Consider the following 14,327-nt stretch of genomic DNA (forward strand, 5'->3'; position numbering starts at 1 on the left):
CAGCTTTAAACGCCAACATGAATTATAAGCTATTTGGTGCGCAGAGCTCTTTTCATCCCAAGTGTCCTTAATGTCTTTTTTTCTCAGCTGAAGCACAAAAAAATAAATTCCATATGTCATACGTCTCTACTGTAGCTTATGTCGCCCCTACACAAAATAATGGCTTGTTAAAATACACTTTGTATTATTGTTCCGTCAGAAATACTAAGTGATGTCAGGGAACAGTCCTGGCCACGTCCATAAAGCTGTTTTTAATTAAATGAACTGGTAAAAATCAGTCAACCTTCAGCTGTTTCCCTGGTATCAACTCTCATTTCAGCCAATCCACTACCTGCCTTAGGAAGCCTGAAAAGTGTTTTGTTATCTTTCATATTAAATTTGATGTGTTTGTCGTTTAATCATTTGACAGATTGCTGATGCAAACTTCCCCAAACACAGCATTCTGCTCAGATTAATGCTTAAAACATATGGAAACTTCATTTTCATTGAGTCTGTTCAAAGATTTGCAAAAAGAAATAATGTCAGATAGTGATTTGACTCATTAGCATTACTGTCAGACTTTCACCTTTACTGCATTGACTGTATATTGCCCAAGGGAAGTTAACATTTATGTTCTAATTGAGCCCCTGAAGGGGTCGTTTCTGCTGTCTGACAATGGCTTTATATGGAAAAGGCACATTAGCCTATTTGTATGCCAATCAATGCATCAGACAATGAATGTCCAGTCTGATGTTGAGCCATGCTGCCAGTACAATTAGTGTTGCACTGAAAAACTTAAATTAATAATTTCATAGACAGACGTTGTACCTGAATGTTTGGTTTTATGCTTTGACTCTGGGGAAGTGGTGCCTGAGTTGAAGCTGTAGTTGTGATGTGTGGTTTGAGTTCTGGTCCGATGCTGTGGGATTCAACAGACAGCTGATGCATTTTACAGACAGCCTGCTGGGGGCAGCATGGCACACATATAATCTGATACCCAGATGATGAAGTTAAGCTGCTCAGAGTGTAGGACCACGAGTCAGACACACAGATCAGAATTCAGATGCACTTTGCAAACTATCTGAGTCTGGACTGTGACTGAATTGGAGTTTGATAACAACTCTGATCTGACCAAATAACTTAGCTGCTGAAAAAAAAATACTTTTTAAAATTTTTTCATTTGTGCCAAGTTTGTTTACACTGTTCCTATTCCTAACAGGGATGTTTTTACAGAAGGAATATGGCATAATCAGAGATTGATTTAAACATTTTATTAAGTAGTTTGAACACCACGGGTCAATTTTAGTGACTGAGGACTTATACCCTACAGCTCAAAGTATTCCCACTCCATTTTTATGTGAGGTTTATCAGTCTTGCCCGCTGGCAACCTTAAGACTGAGAGATTTATTGGAGTGGGCTGCACTGCAGGACTCCCAGTGGTGCCAAAACCATCGATAAATGTGCTCCTAATTGCATGAGTGTGTGTGTAAATATGTAAACAAGGAAAAAATCAATTGGATGTGTTTTACTCTATCAGGCTAGGTGACGGATTAGCCACACACGGATGGAGAGGTAGAGGCTAAATGTGAGTTTATGCATTCTGCTCGAGGCATTTGTTATAGAGAGTATGTGATAACAGCTCATGGGATAATCAGATCACTGAGGTAACCAGAGTACCGGTGTACTTCAGTGTACAGTAATGGTGCCTTACGACTGTGCAGCCTTAATTTGATTACAGGGAGCAGTCCTTTGGAAGTGTTTTAATTTACACATAAAAAAACAAAAGAAGATTGCACCACAATCAGGATCACTGTATCGGATTCATCTCCTTGCTTTATGCACCTGCACATCTGCTCTCAGTGGCATGGTAGAGATGAACTGCTCTTTTGTCGTCCCCCCCCCCCCGTTGCATTCACAATGCCCACTGGATGCTCTAGGTTCAGAGGGGGGAAAAAACAACACCATAAATCACTTGTTGTGTATGGCTGCTGCTTCTGTTTTCTATGTTATGAGGACAGCTTTTTTTTTTCTAGAAGACCTGGCCTTTGATATCTATACTCTGTCTTTGGACCAGGCACATTAAATTCTAGGGAGCTGTGTGCTTTGTTATGTTTACCACCTTTTCCAGCAGCCATAAAACCTGCCTTGTTTTCTGATAGGGTGAGCCGTGTGTTAAGAATAATGCCCATGCTTGAAGTGTAGAGCTGCAGTTTGTCATTGCAGAGTGACTGCTGCTGATAGCGTCCTGGTTGACCGATCCTGATTGCCATCCAAGCTGTGACTAAGGAGTAAAACAACACGTTGGCTGGTTGGGAAGATAAACAGCACTTCATTTGAAGTCTGGTAATAATTTAGATAGTTTTTCACTCAATAAATGTTTCTTTTTTCCATTTTTTCCTCCCAGCTGACTCAGATTTAATAGAGACTTTTTCTGAAAGGTGTCCCGAAGGGTGGCAGTTTCCTTTGTGTGAGCCAGTGGAGAATGAAATTAAATATGCATGTGATTTTTTTTTTTTTCTTTATGGCTTCAACCAATGTTGAAGGAGAAAAAAAAGCTTCATGGTGATTGATGATAGTACAAAGCAGAAAGTGAGGTGTCTACATTCTTCTGTAACTTTGCTTTTCAGACGCTTTTATTATGATGATAATGAAGGCGGTGGAAACATGGATTTACTGAAGCTGTTCAAACACTGCGGGTACATGTGTGACTTCCTCGAAAAGGGTCTGCTGAGTTTGTCACCAGAGCTGTCTTAAGACTGATCATGACTGTTAGAAGCGGGGGTGTGTCAATTTTAAAAATTACAATTTAAGAACTTGTAAATACTAAATGTTGCTTGTAGACCTAGTCTGAAATGACTAGACTGAAAGATGTGTTATCTGCTTTGTCAGTAGTTTAGTGGCCTAACACACGTCTGTGTGGGGAAAAAAAAAAAAATCTACGATCTACAGTACAATATAATACATTGTATCTGGCTCTAAGTAATGTCAATATCTGTGCGTCTTTGTTTTCTATACTATAACAGGGTTAAACAAAAATTCCAACACTAGCATCCATCAGTGATAGTCCTTACGCAGGTCCTTGCACAGATTACTGGGCAAACATAGACAGTATGATATCACATAGAGATATTACCAACCCAGCCACATTTCAAAATAAAATCTGTTATCTGAAGCTTCAGCAGCAAAGGTCAAAATCTAATGTCAGTGTCTCAGAATTAAAGATCAACACTGTGTTTCTAGACTTGAGAGTCATACCAGGAAAAATCCAGCATATATGAGAAGGTTATCTGATAGTTTGCTATCCTCATTAGACTTATTACATCAGAAAAACAAAACATGTTGCATTCTGAGTAAAGGGCACACAGTTTAGCAAATTATTCAGCAGTGCTTCTGTGGGAAAAGTCAGCATCTGTTCTCTGAAAGTTGACAAAAAAAACCCCCATCATAAATACCTCCTGCGACACCTTCAGCATCACAGATTGATGATGCATAGCAGTGCATGAGCAGCCAATGGTGGGCGTTTCCATTAATGTAACAGCAGGTAACAGAACAAGTGTGGAGCTGGATATGTACAGTTGCAGCATTTTATTAGTCAGGCTATAGATGCCATTCACACAGTTCATAACAGTTGGTGTTCGCCAGTATGTTATGCAGGTAATTTAGTTACACATCTCCATCCAAATAAGACACCATATCTCATTAAAATGTATGGGTTTCTGTCGATAATGACTAGTATTTCTACTGAAACAGGCTATTTGTTGCTCTATTTTCTTCACCATGTTACTGTGCTTTTGTTAGTTTACAACTTATATTTAACTGCTGTAAAAACAAAAATATTAATAAAAGTGGCATTAAGGCTAAGTGTGAAGGAGGAGACAGGACGTGCTGTCTCTTTGCACAGGGACACACTTTTGTTTTGTTGGCTTCACACTCCAGCACATTAGATCTAAAATCAAACAGTGACTGTATGTTTAACCTGTTGAGTTTCTGCTTTGATTGGTGCATTTTTAAATCCACTCAAGATGAACATATCTGCAACTGTAGCCTTTCAAATACATAGAGCACAGTTTTAGGGCATAGAAAGTAATTGGATAAGTTAACAAGAACTTAAATAAAGTAAAAATACAAAATGAAGGTAAAAGCCGAGCACTCACTCACTTTTGCATGTATCACATTCAGTTTTGAAGATGGCCTCACCTGATGATCTGTTTTGAGATTTCTGCCCTGATGAAGACTCTGATGAAAGACTCTTCAGCTAAGCCTTGAAAAATCTTTTTTTGTGATCATCCTGAATATTTACTGTCAAATTTCTCTACTCAAAGACATTAGCAGACACTAGAAAACTTCCCTGCACCGTACTTCAGCTCCGGTTTGTATTGGGATTTATTTTTGCCATGAGTTTGGTCTTTCAGAAGTGAAACACATGATAATTTGAACATTTGAAGAACATTCCCCTTATTTTGTTTTGTCTGGTTGTTTTGACTGTATGGTTAGCATCATTGTGCTGAAAATCGTGGGCTAAAATGGCTCTATCTACTACACAATTTCACCAAAGTGTTTGTGAAACTAAAGTTTAAATCTGAAAGGACTTTGATAGGAAACAATGACTGTGAGGATAAAGTGCTAGTGTACAACGCCAACGCAACAACAAACATGTGACTCGCCAAGTACTTCTTGGACTGCAGTTAGTATGGAAAGTGGCTAAGTGGTGGCCTGTCATAGGCACTTTCCAGCAAAAGTGAGCAAAACCTGTAGAATCCAGAGTCTACCAGTATGGTTCATCGTCTTCATATCCCTGGAGTGCCACTCCACATTCAATCATTAGCTGCTGATTTGCAAGTGATTTTATTTACATTCTTGAGAGGCAGTAATAGTTTGAAGTTCATTCTCGAGGCGGCTGATGTGGCTATGTTATCTGGGAGTTCTGCAATGGAATGATAATTGGCCTTGAGATGTGAGTGTGTGAAGGATGCTGGACAAACAGAGATGCTCTAATTATACACAGCTCCTTCTTCAAATGAGGAGGATAAAAGCTAATGAATCACACACAGGCCAGCACAGGGGCTGCCTAATGAAGAGAGAGTGAGAGACAGAGTGGGGAGTGTTTGTAAGAGAGAGAATCTGTTTGCGTGTGTTAGGCATACTCAAACAATTCTGTGGATCTCGTCACCAGGTCTTTAAAAAAAAAAAAAAAAAAAACTGTAGAAAAACAACAACTTACTATGCAGCGGCTCATGTTTACAGGAGTCTGCATTTGTTGTAGGTGGCTCAGAGAGTCCAGGCATGCAAGAACATTTCTCTAATTAATGCTCCAAGGGTCTCAATTGTTATTAATGGTGACGAGAAGGAGGAGGGGAATGAGGGAGGAGTGGGAGAAGCAGTTTAAATCAGGACATTATAGTGTGTCTGCTCAATTGACTGGTAGGCCACCTCTGTGCACAGCTCGGTGTTACTCAAAAATGTTTAAATAAGGATTTTCTTTTTCTTTTTTTTTTTTTTATTTAAAAATGTTCACTTCTGCCGTCTTGTAGAATGACAGGCATATGGCTGTCCAGTGACCGGCAGCCACAGTGATGGTTTGACACTCACACTGAAATGATTTCGACACTGAAACATTCCTCACTTATCTTCACAACATGTTATTCATTCACTCAGTTTCTATTCAGCGTTTTCACCTGAAGTCTAGGGGTTATTATGTGAGTTGATTCAGAGAGTGCACGTTTTGATATTTTGTTCAGGTGAGCATAAAGCATCAACCTGAAGCTTAATTTCACATCTGTCAGATAAAACTCCGGCTGCTGTTTTGATGTCGGAGTCACAGAGTTGAAAAAGGCGAAAGTTTTTCTGCGATTTCATGAGTAACTCAGGTTGGCTCCTTCACAGGACAAGTGCATTTGCTGACTTGGAGGAGACTCTGTTTCATGCCAAAAAGCTGTCCACTTAGGCTCCTGCTCCTCACACAACTGCTGGTAGTGTAGGTGGTGGCAGTCAGATGAGGGGGTGCTGCTACCACTGTTTCACCTTGTCTCCTGTTATTTATTAGGCTTCTGTCAAGGCTCAGGCAGTAGGCAGGTGTACATCCCTCGTCAGCCTCTCCCCATCCGGGCCTTATGAGTATAACCAGGGGCAAAATTCTCCATTACTGTCAGTCTGAATCTGTTGCCGTCACATTAGCGCACATCAGGCAGTCATTAATGCATTAGGCCTCGTTTGAGTGCCAGTTATTTGCATTGGCTTTTACACTGTCTGTTTGCCCTTGTGCTAAAAGCTGCCTTGGCTGAACCTATTGACCATTTAACTGTTCAATAATGAAGAGATTCCTGAGGTTGAATTAGGCCTCAGTGGTGCTGTTGGATATTGGTTATTAGGATGTAAAAAAACATAACATTTATCATCATACATTTTTATGGGCTTTGAAATGGGGCAGGTAGAGAATTTCAGCATGCATTTACCTCCTCTAGTAAATGTTTTCAATGCAACTGTATCCCAGTTAGCATGTGATCTCACAACTAACAGTCAGTATTCGTTCTTTTACTCCAGTTCTTCCTCCCAAAGCAGAATGTACCTGATTATACCCCTATCGGTCACACTCTGGCGCCTATTTGGAGGCTGTTATCTGTTTGCAGTGGAGACTCCTCAGGGAGGCATATGGCTGATAAGAGACTGTTGTTCTGTAAACAGTCCTCTGACCTCCTCAGGCTGAGCTTGGCTCCTTTTCAAATGGGTCTCTTTTGTATTGGCCCCAAGCTTAAACCTGCGCGTGACTGATTCCCTAGAGGGCGGTTTAATGGCATTACTGTACGCATCACACCACTCAGGGTGGTCACCGCTGAGCTGTCAGAACCTCTGGGGGTGTCCATGTTTTTAGAAGCATGGGAAAATAGGGAGAATGAGACTGTGGGAATGATGTTGAAGAAAAGATGTACTGTTCTCACTTTCTAAATGTTCGGAAAATGAGTATGATAATGCGGATGACCCCTTTATGCCCCTAAACTTGTAAAGTACCGTGTGGGAATCGTATTATCAGACCCAGTATTATTTCCCTTTACTGTCAATCACATTTTTAGGTTTTACCCAAGTGGCAAATCTTTTATGACAACATAAATTCTATTCTCTCTTCTGCTTGTCCCTCTGACATTGTGTTAACAGTGAAATCTGAAAAGTCAAGTGCATTAATAGCTTTTCTGGAGACAGCTTGGCTAACTGCTGGCCTGTCCACTACTGAGGACAATGAGTCAGCACCACCTTTGTCAGTGTGTTTCTGATACAGTCCTTGTTTAATTTTCCAATGTGTCTGAACAAACAGTGCATTGAAAATCAGTAGCCATGGGCTGTAACGCAGCAAACTGTTGTACTAAATCACTTCGGTGTTAAACACTGCTTTATCAAAATGGCTATTGAGACACACAGCTGCAGGGCCTGTGCTGAAGACAGAGCAAACACAAAACAATAACTGGAAAAGATGATGCTTGGCTTGAAGCTTGACTCCCACCCTGTAATCAGAGTTTGCCATGCTAAAGAAATTACAGAGCACAGGAGTCATTAGAAGTGTGGGTGCAGCTCTGCATTGCAAACGGAAACAAAGTTGAAAACACATGTTTTTGGAATACTGCACATCTGAATAAACAAACCGGTGAAAATCTGACAAGTTGATTGTAATGATAGTACATTGCCAACCAGGAGGATAAATTCTATTGAATGTGATGTCTTCGTATTGGTTTCAATGCAATAGAAGGAGTAATTAATGTGGAAAGCCTCTAGTATCAGTTGGTTTTCTCAGCAACATTATCATCAGTCCCAGCGCCTCAGCCTTACAGCTCAGAATGTGACTTAGACAACTTAGAACAGAATTAACTAGATGTTTGTTATATTTTTGGCAACTATTATATCAAAGTGAAACCATCTTTAAAGTAGTTTGTCCAGTCATCTTTCTGCACTCTACAGCCTTAACAGCTACAACTAAAATGCTGTGATCACTGAAGTGAATGTTTTTCTGTATGAATTTCATCACCCACTGCTGTAGCTACGGTTTAATAGAAATGCAAACATATCTTTTCCCTGTCCTACTAAGTCTTTAAGCAAGTCCCAAGGCTAACTGAGGATTTCCCTTTTGCCATTTCCAGATCTCTAAATGGGGCATTATTCATAATAGGATCTCTGCTGAAGGTAGGCTGTAGAGACATTTATAAAAAGAGACAAGGAAAAAGTCAACTGGAGTCTCATGAAAACCATGTTTTTTTTTTTTCAGTTTCCATGTTTTGTACCAGTGTTGCCTCAAAGCAAGAAGGTTCCAGGTTCAAATCCTGTTCGACCCGGGGCCGTTCTGTGTGAAGTTTGCATGCTATCATGTGTCTGTGTGGGTTTTCTCTTGATACACTATAGCTTCCTTCAGTGAAAAAAAAAAAAACAGTAACCTGCTGGTTACAGAAATAAAGCCAGGCAAAGAAGAAAGCCTTTGGCTACAAAACCTACATATGCCATTGTCTACTTTTCATGGTGACATTATTTGAATATATATGTTATTTGAATTGATCATTTTCTTATGTCAAATTGTGTAAATGGTTCGAATTAGTGGCCATTTGGCTACTTACCACTTACACTCTATCCTGTGTAATATTTTTATCACCAACAACTATAAACTGACGTTTGCTGATAAGTTTGTTATTTATTTTTCATAGGTAATTAACAAAGCTAATGTCTTGTTAACTAATCTTTTTTTAATTGCACAGAAAGCCATTGTGTAGGTGTTAAGTGGCTTTGAATATTTCATTTCAACAGTTGACAAACCCATTTTGAGTGAGGCCTGTTTTGTTCTAAACTCATAGTTATGGCTGTAGTTTATATGAACGTAGGGCATGTGATGCTGGCCCACATTTGTTTTTGTTTTTTTTTCCCTAGAACTGTCGAGTGTGAGTTTTGTGGAGTCCCATGTCAGATTTTTCCATCCTCTGCCTCCTCGTTAAAGAGGTTGACCTTTTAGCAGCAATTTGAAAAATCAATATGTCTCTTGTTTCTCATTTATTTTGTCACTTAGGCGAGTAACAATTAATTTAACAAACTTCCTGTGTTTTCTTGATTGCTGGCACTGTATGCTGAGCATGTGTTGCACTCTGCAACACATTTGATGGAGCCAAAAAAACACCCTGAAGGTGAATCATTTCAATACCAGATCTTATATTCAACCTACGCATGTCTTTGTCAGACTTATAATGGGATTAAATAATTTGTTAAATGTTTCATGTCTGCATTCAGAAACGGTCAAGTACTGGAAAATGCTTCTTTTATATTAGCTGTGTAATGTCTGAGACCGACATTAGTGGACTGAATGTGGTACATTGTATATACTGCAGTGTCTTTGGAGAAAACAGTAGGGAAAACGTTATTGAACATATAAATTTCAGTAAAATTAAAAAGTTTATGTAGGTGGCTTTACAGTCAGGCCTATGTAGCTCATCGTTGGAGCAGCACCACAACCTTCTTTACTCGCTGGGGAGTTGCAGTAGCATCAAATGGTGTAAATCAGAATTGCAGTGGCCTGGTGAGGCAGAAGCACACAGTCTGGGCTCAGTGGATGAATAATTTACTCCCATGAGCCCACACTTCTTGCCTTGAGACTAATATTCAGCAGCACCTGTGTGTCTGACAATCTTCCACCTTCAACCCACCAGGTTCCTTTCCTAGGGGAAAACCTCACCCTGGCATCACCCCAGTGATCACCCCAGTGATGCCAGGTCTGCATGGCTGTGCTGGGATGACAGAAATGTACAGAGGAAAGCAGTTCACTGTACAATAGGCTACTGTGTAACTGGACTCTGGGAAAAGTCTGAACATGATGAGGGCTAGGTGTCATACCTCATTACATTTTGGCGCAAACAGAAATATAACACCTAGCACGGAAAACAGTCCAAAACACCAGGATGACATGGAATTTCTGCTCAGATTTGTACAGAAATGTTTACTGTTTCAGCCTCACTACAAGATCCATTTAGTAGGTGTTCCCAAACATTTGAAATTATTTCACATCTTCATTAGCAGATGGCGTTTTCCAATTTTTTTTGTTTTTCTCAGCACCTATACAGACTTATTGTACTTATTGTCCTTATTGTACTGACTCAACATGTAAGATAAGGTTCATGAGAGTAAAACAGCCACTGGATGGTGTGATTATTTGTAAACTGTCAAATAGTTTTAATTCTCAACATTTTCCGGTTTTAGAACACCTCTCTGTGTGTGTGTTTGTGTATATCATTTAGTTATTATTATGAAAACACTGATTTTGGCAGTAATATTAATAATTTTGAGTAATACCCAGCCCTAACCATGAACACACTGCTGCTGACTAACTTCATTTTGAGTTTTTAGATATTTTTTCTGCTGGGTTTTGTAGTGAGGTGTCATGTTTTTATAATGCCATTGTTTTATGCATAACAATGGTGTAACTGCCATGACTTTGGTTTTAGATAAGCACACTGAATTTTCTTCCCCTCTTCCTATCATTCTTCATTTCATCATTCAGCTTTCATTGCTATAATTAACAGAACAAAAGACACTAAACGTTGACAGATCAACTGCGTGAAATCTTGGGTGTGCGTAGGAGTTTCTGCACATAAATATCCACTGTGTTCATTGTGTATGTCTCTTGGTGTGGCCACTTTACACAAGTGTGTTGTGCATATCCAGGGTCAGTATCTGTGTGTGTTTCCCTGCTGGTCCCTGAGTGTCAGGTAGTGCACCCATCTCAGGCTTATTACCAGGGACGTGACAGAAAACAGCAGGCTGCAGCACCAATGCCTTAATGAAACGTGGGCTTTGGCTAATTGGTGACATTGTGGCGTGAGGGAATGAGAGAGGCAGTACCCAAACTGGCAGGACGAAAGGAGGAGACAGCGGGTCTGGCCCTCACACCAGTAAATTAAACTCGTCAATGTTCATTTGTAGAACACACAGAGGCAGGGAACACCTGCTCTCTTGTCAAAATCCTGCAAATGCAATACTCCCTGCTGGTCAGCCAAGGATAGCCCCAGTAACCACATCCTCTCCTCAGCTGAGTTTTCCTTTTTGAATCTTTTCATTATACCTTGTCAACTCTTTATCTTCTACTCTCATTTTCAAAGATCCATGTTTGATTAGGAGCCGCTATACCTTATACCTCCTCAATACAAGTCATGTTGTCTTAGACCCCACATGTAACGACCTGAAAGAAATATCACTTTTCAGAAACTCTTCATTAATCCACAGGCCTTGCTGTAACATAGTGGTACAAAATCTGTTTGAAATAATATTCTGTTTAGTGTCAAACTAACACAAGCACAATAAAAATGAATACTTTATCTGCACAGTGAGATACCACTAGCTTTAAGTAGGTAAACATATTTCTTTTGTAATTTGGGTTAACCAACCCTCTAAGTTTGGACTGTACGGAAGTGCTCGAGGTTGTTGGTGGTTCTTCCTGCCTTGCCCTGGGCTTGCTGTCTGACCCTGCTGCCTTAGAGAAAGCCAGTCTGATTCCCTGATGTCCACCAGAGCTCGAGGGCTCCTTCCAGGGTGTCAGAGCTGACCTTTCGCTATTGGTAGGAGGAGCAATGTGCAAGCGGCCTCTATCTGTCATGCCCCCAGCTGTGTTTATGCCTGAGAAAGGACCACAGGGGCCTACTCTAATGTTGTGTTGGGGTAATAGCAAATTAGCTTCAGTATGAGTTTTGTTGCTCAGCTGGTCTCATACTCATACCGATCACAGTTATTTGCCCCATTTATTTCTAGCACCAATAATTATCTGTCACTGAAATTCAGAATTACAGTATATAAGCCATTTAAAGGTTCATTATGAAGAATGACTACCTCTAACATATAGCCATTGAAGTGCCTAAAGAAGCATTAAGAAAGATTAATCCTGAGACTAAAAAGTGTTTAAATCCCTTTCTATCTTTCTGTCTTCACTGGTTCACATCTGAGACTAAGCTTGCTTGTCCCACAAGATCAGGATGAAAGATCTGGGTGGTGCAACCATGTTGTTTTAGACCCCTCATGTAATGACCTGATCAAACAGCCTCTGTGCTCTTGGGTTGACAAACATCACAACAAATCACATTTCCTTCCACTTCACTTCTCTCCTTCTGACTCAAGTGACAGATCTAGCCCAACTCTGTGATCTGGCTGTCCTCCATTACATGGGGAGATCAAAGAAGGCAAAAACATTTACATAAAAGATTATGTATGAGTTATAATTAGTGCATGCCTCATCAGTGACAACAGAAAAATATGTGATTTTGACTGGGAGATTTATAATAACCAGGTCTGAGCTTAGTGCCACATTTTTAATTGAAGAAATCCCCAAAGATTGTCCAGCTCAGGAGCACCTGACTCAAAAAAAGATGGATTAGGATTAGTTTTATTAATTTTTGTTAATGCATTCATGCACTTTCATTTTCTTCAAGATAATTATGTGTATTACTTTGATGGCTGGCCTCATAATTTTATATGCCCAAGTGTGCTGCTGCAAACCCAGTAGTTCATATGTCTTAAACACCTTCTCCCCATCTCAATCTTATAAAAATGAGGTTATTTCACCCTCCAAGTTCTATTCAAAATCAAGTGTAGTTGCCATACTGCATAAAGGTGCCACATTATGATTTAGAGCTTATTGCTGTTGGCAAAAATCGTTTTTTTTCCACCCTATGCTACAGTGGGTAACTGTATTTACTGCATTTAGAGAATTTTCTGAGGATGTGTCAATTGGCAAAGCTGTAAGCGAAATCTTTTTAATGCGTCTGTGCTACAGCATGTCATTAGAGGCAATTTCCCTTCCACAAAAGGGTCAGCAGATGGGGTCACATTGTTTTGTGTGCTCATTGGACTATTATCTAAAATTGTGGAAGAAGACAATTTTTGAAATTTCATTCTAATCGTTATACTGTAAGTAGCTTGGTGAGGTGGAAGTTCATCTGGCACACTTGTGAAAGGGGACTATTTTCAGAAATTAAAGAGGGTGCCTTCGGATGTGCATACCTTATCTCATAGTAATGCATTTACACACACACACACACACACACACACACACTACGGAGCCGGTGACAGTGGCAAGGCATTGAGGCTTATCCTGTGGGAGGAGCTGACATTTACTCTGAAAATTCACCTTTGGTTTCTGCCTTTGGATTTATGATATCACTCTTATCTAGATTCCATCACAATTTTTCATTACTGTTGTACTCTCCCAGTGTGTGAATTTCTGTCATGGTTTATAGGATTTGCCCTAAGAGTGTAAAAACTGAGTTGTGTGCATAGTTTGACCTTGCATCGCTGATGTATCTTAAAATATATCTAATGTGTAATCACAAAGATGTGCATTGACATTGACATTTCATACATGTGCATTAGGTCTGCATCACAGCCTCTTGCAATGATGTTGGACAGGATGCCAGACAGTCCACTGGCTGCAGTGGTGGAACACTCAAACCCTTAATTAATGTTTCGCCCGAGTTGCTCCAATTCTGTCAGTCTGTAATTCCAGGAGGGATATTATCCTTTGCCTGTTAATAAGTTTTTAAACATCTTTTAAATTTACTTGGGAATATGTTGAGATTTGCTTAACATGTTTAATACATCTACAGTGTTGATCTGCGGAGCAATTCAACAGAAATTCTCTAGTATGGTTTGATTTTTCAGGAACATTTTATTACCTGTAAATTATAAGATACAAGTGGTCCCAGTATCAAAGAGTATAGTTACAGCTTTCTTTAAATTGCTAAAGGTCTGACAGTACATTTGTTGCAAGGCAGTCGTTGACCAGACCTAGCCCTGGGTTGGTTCTTGAAATGGATGTCATTTAAAGCAACTCCCAGTTTGGTTCGAGAGGCAGGCTGAATTCCACCCCAGTGAACATGCATGATGTTAATGCCCACTAATATCTGGCAGCACAAAGTTTGACACTCAGTATAATGAGGAAACACTTGAAATGCAGATAATTCCTGCAAACATGCGTACTCTATTACACAGATCACGTTTTGTGTAGCTTGGTGTGAGCTCTGGGCTGAACAAGGGATTTTTGGTGCCAACATATTACTGAGATGGTGTCCAAAGATCTCTTAAATGATACAAGACATGACAAACAAGCAGCAATTATTCTAATTTATTGTACTCAGAGCATACTGCTTTACTAAAGGGAACAACTGTACAGTAATCAAGGTTGTTGACTTGATCAGTAATTTTTGCAGAGTGCTGTTCTGTCAGTAGGGCTTCTTTTGACATATTTGGTAATGATACAGGCTTGTAAAATTTCATTATCCATATGTCAGTATGGCCACAGGCCCGAGAGATAAATGAATTGTCTTCCTAGGGCTGTAGGTGAATTA

The 14,327-nt window shown here is 39.8% G+C and overlaps 1 protein-coding gene across 5 annotated transcripts in view; it reads left to right on the forward strand.

Annotated features, from left to right (window-relative positions):
- The window catches only part of LOC113134759 (protein tyrosine phosphatase receptor type M), a 138,227-nt gene that overhangs the window by 985 nt on the left and 122,915 nt on the right, over nt 1-14,327 (forward strand). The gene's annotated exons all lie outside the window — the stretch shown is intronic.

The sequence above is a fragment of the Mastacembelus armatus genome, chromosome 17, assembly GCF_900324485.2.
Source record: "Mastacembelus armatus chromosome 17, fMasArm1.2, whole genome shotgun sequence".
NCBI classification, from domain to species: Eukaryota; Metazoa; Chordata; class Actinopteri; order Synbranchiformes; family Mastacembelidae; genus Mastacembelus; species Mastacembelus armatus.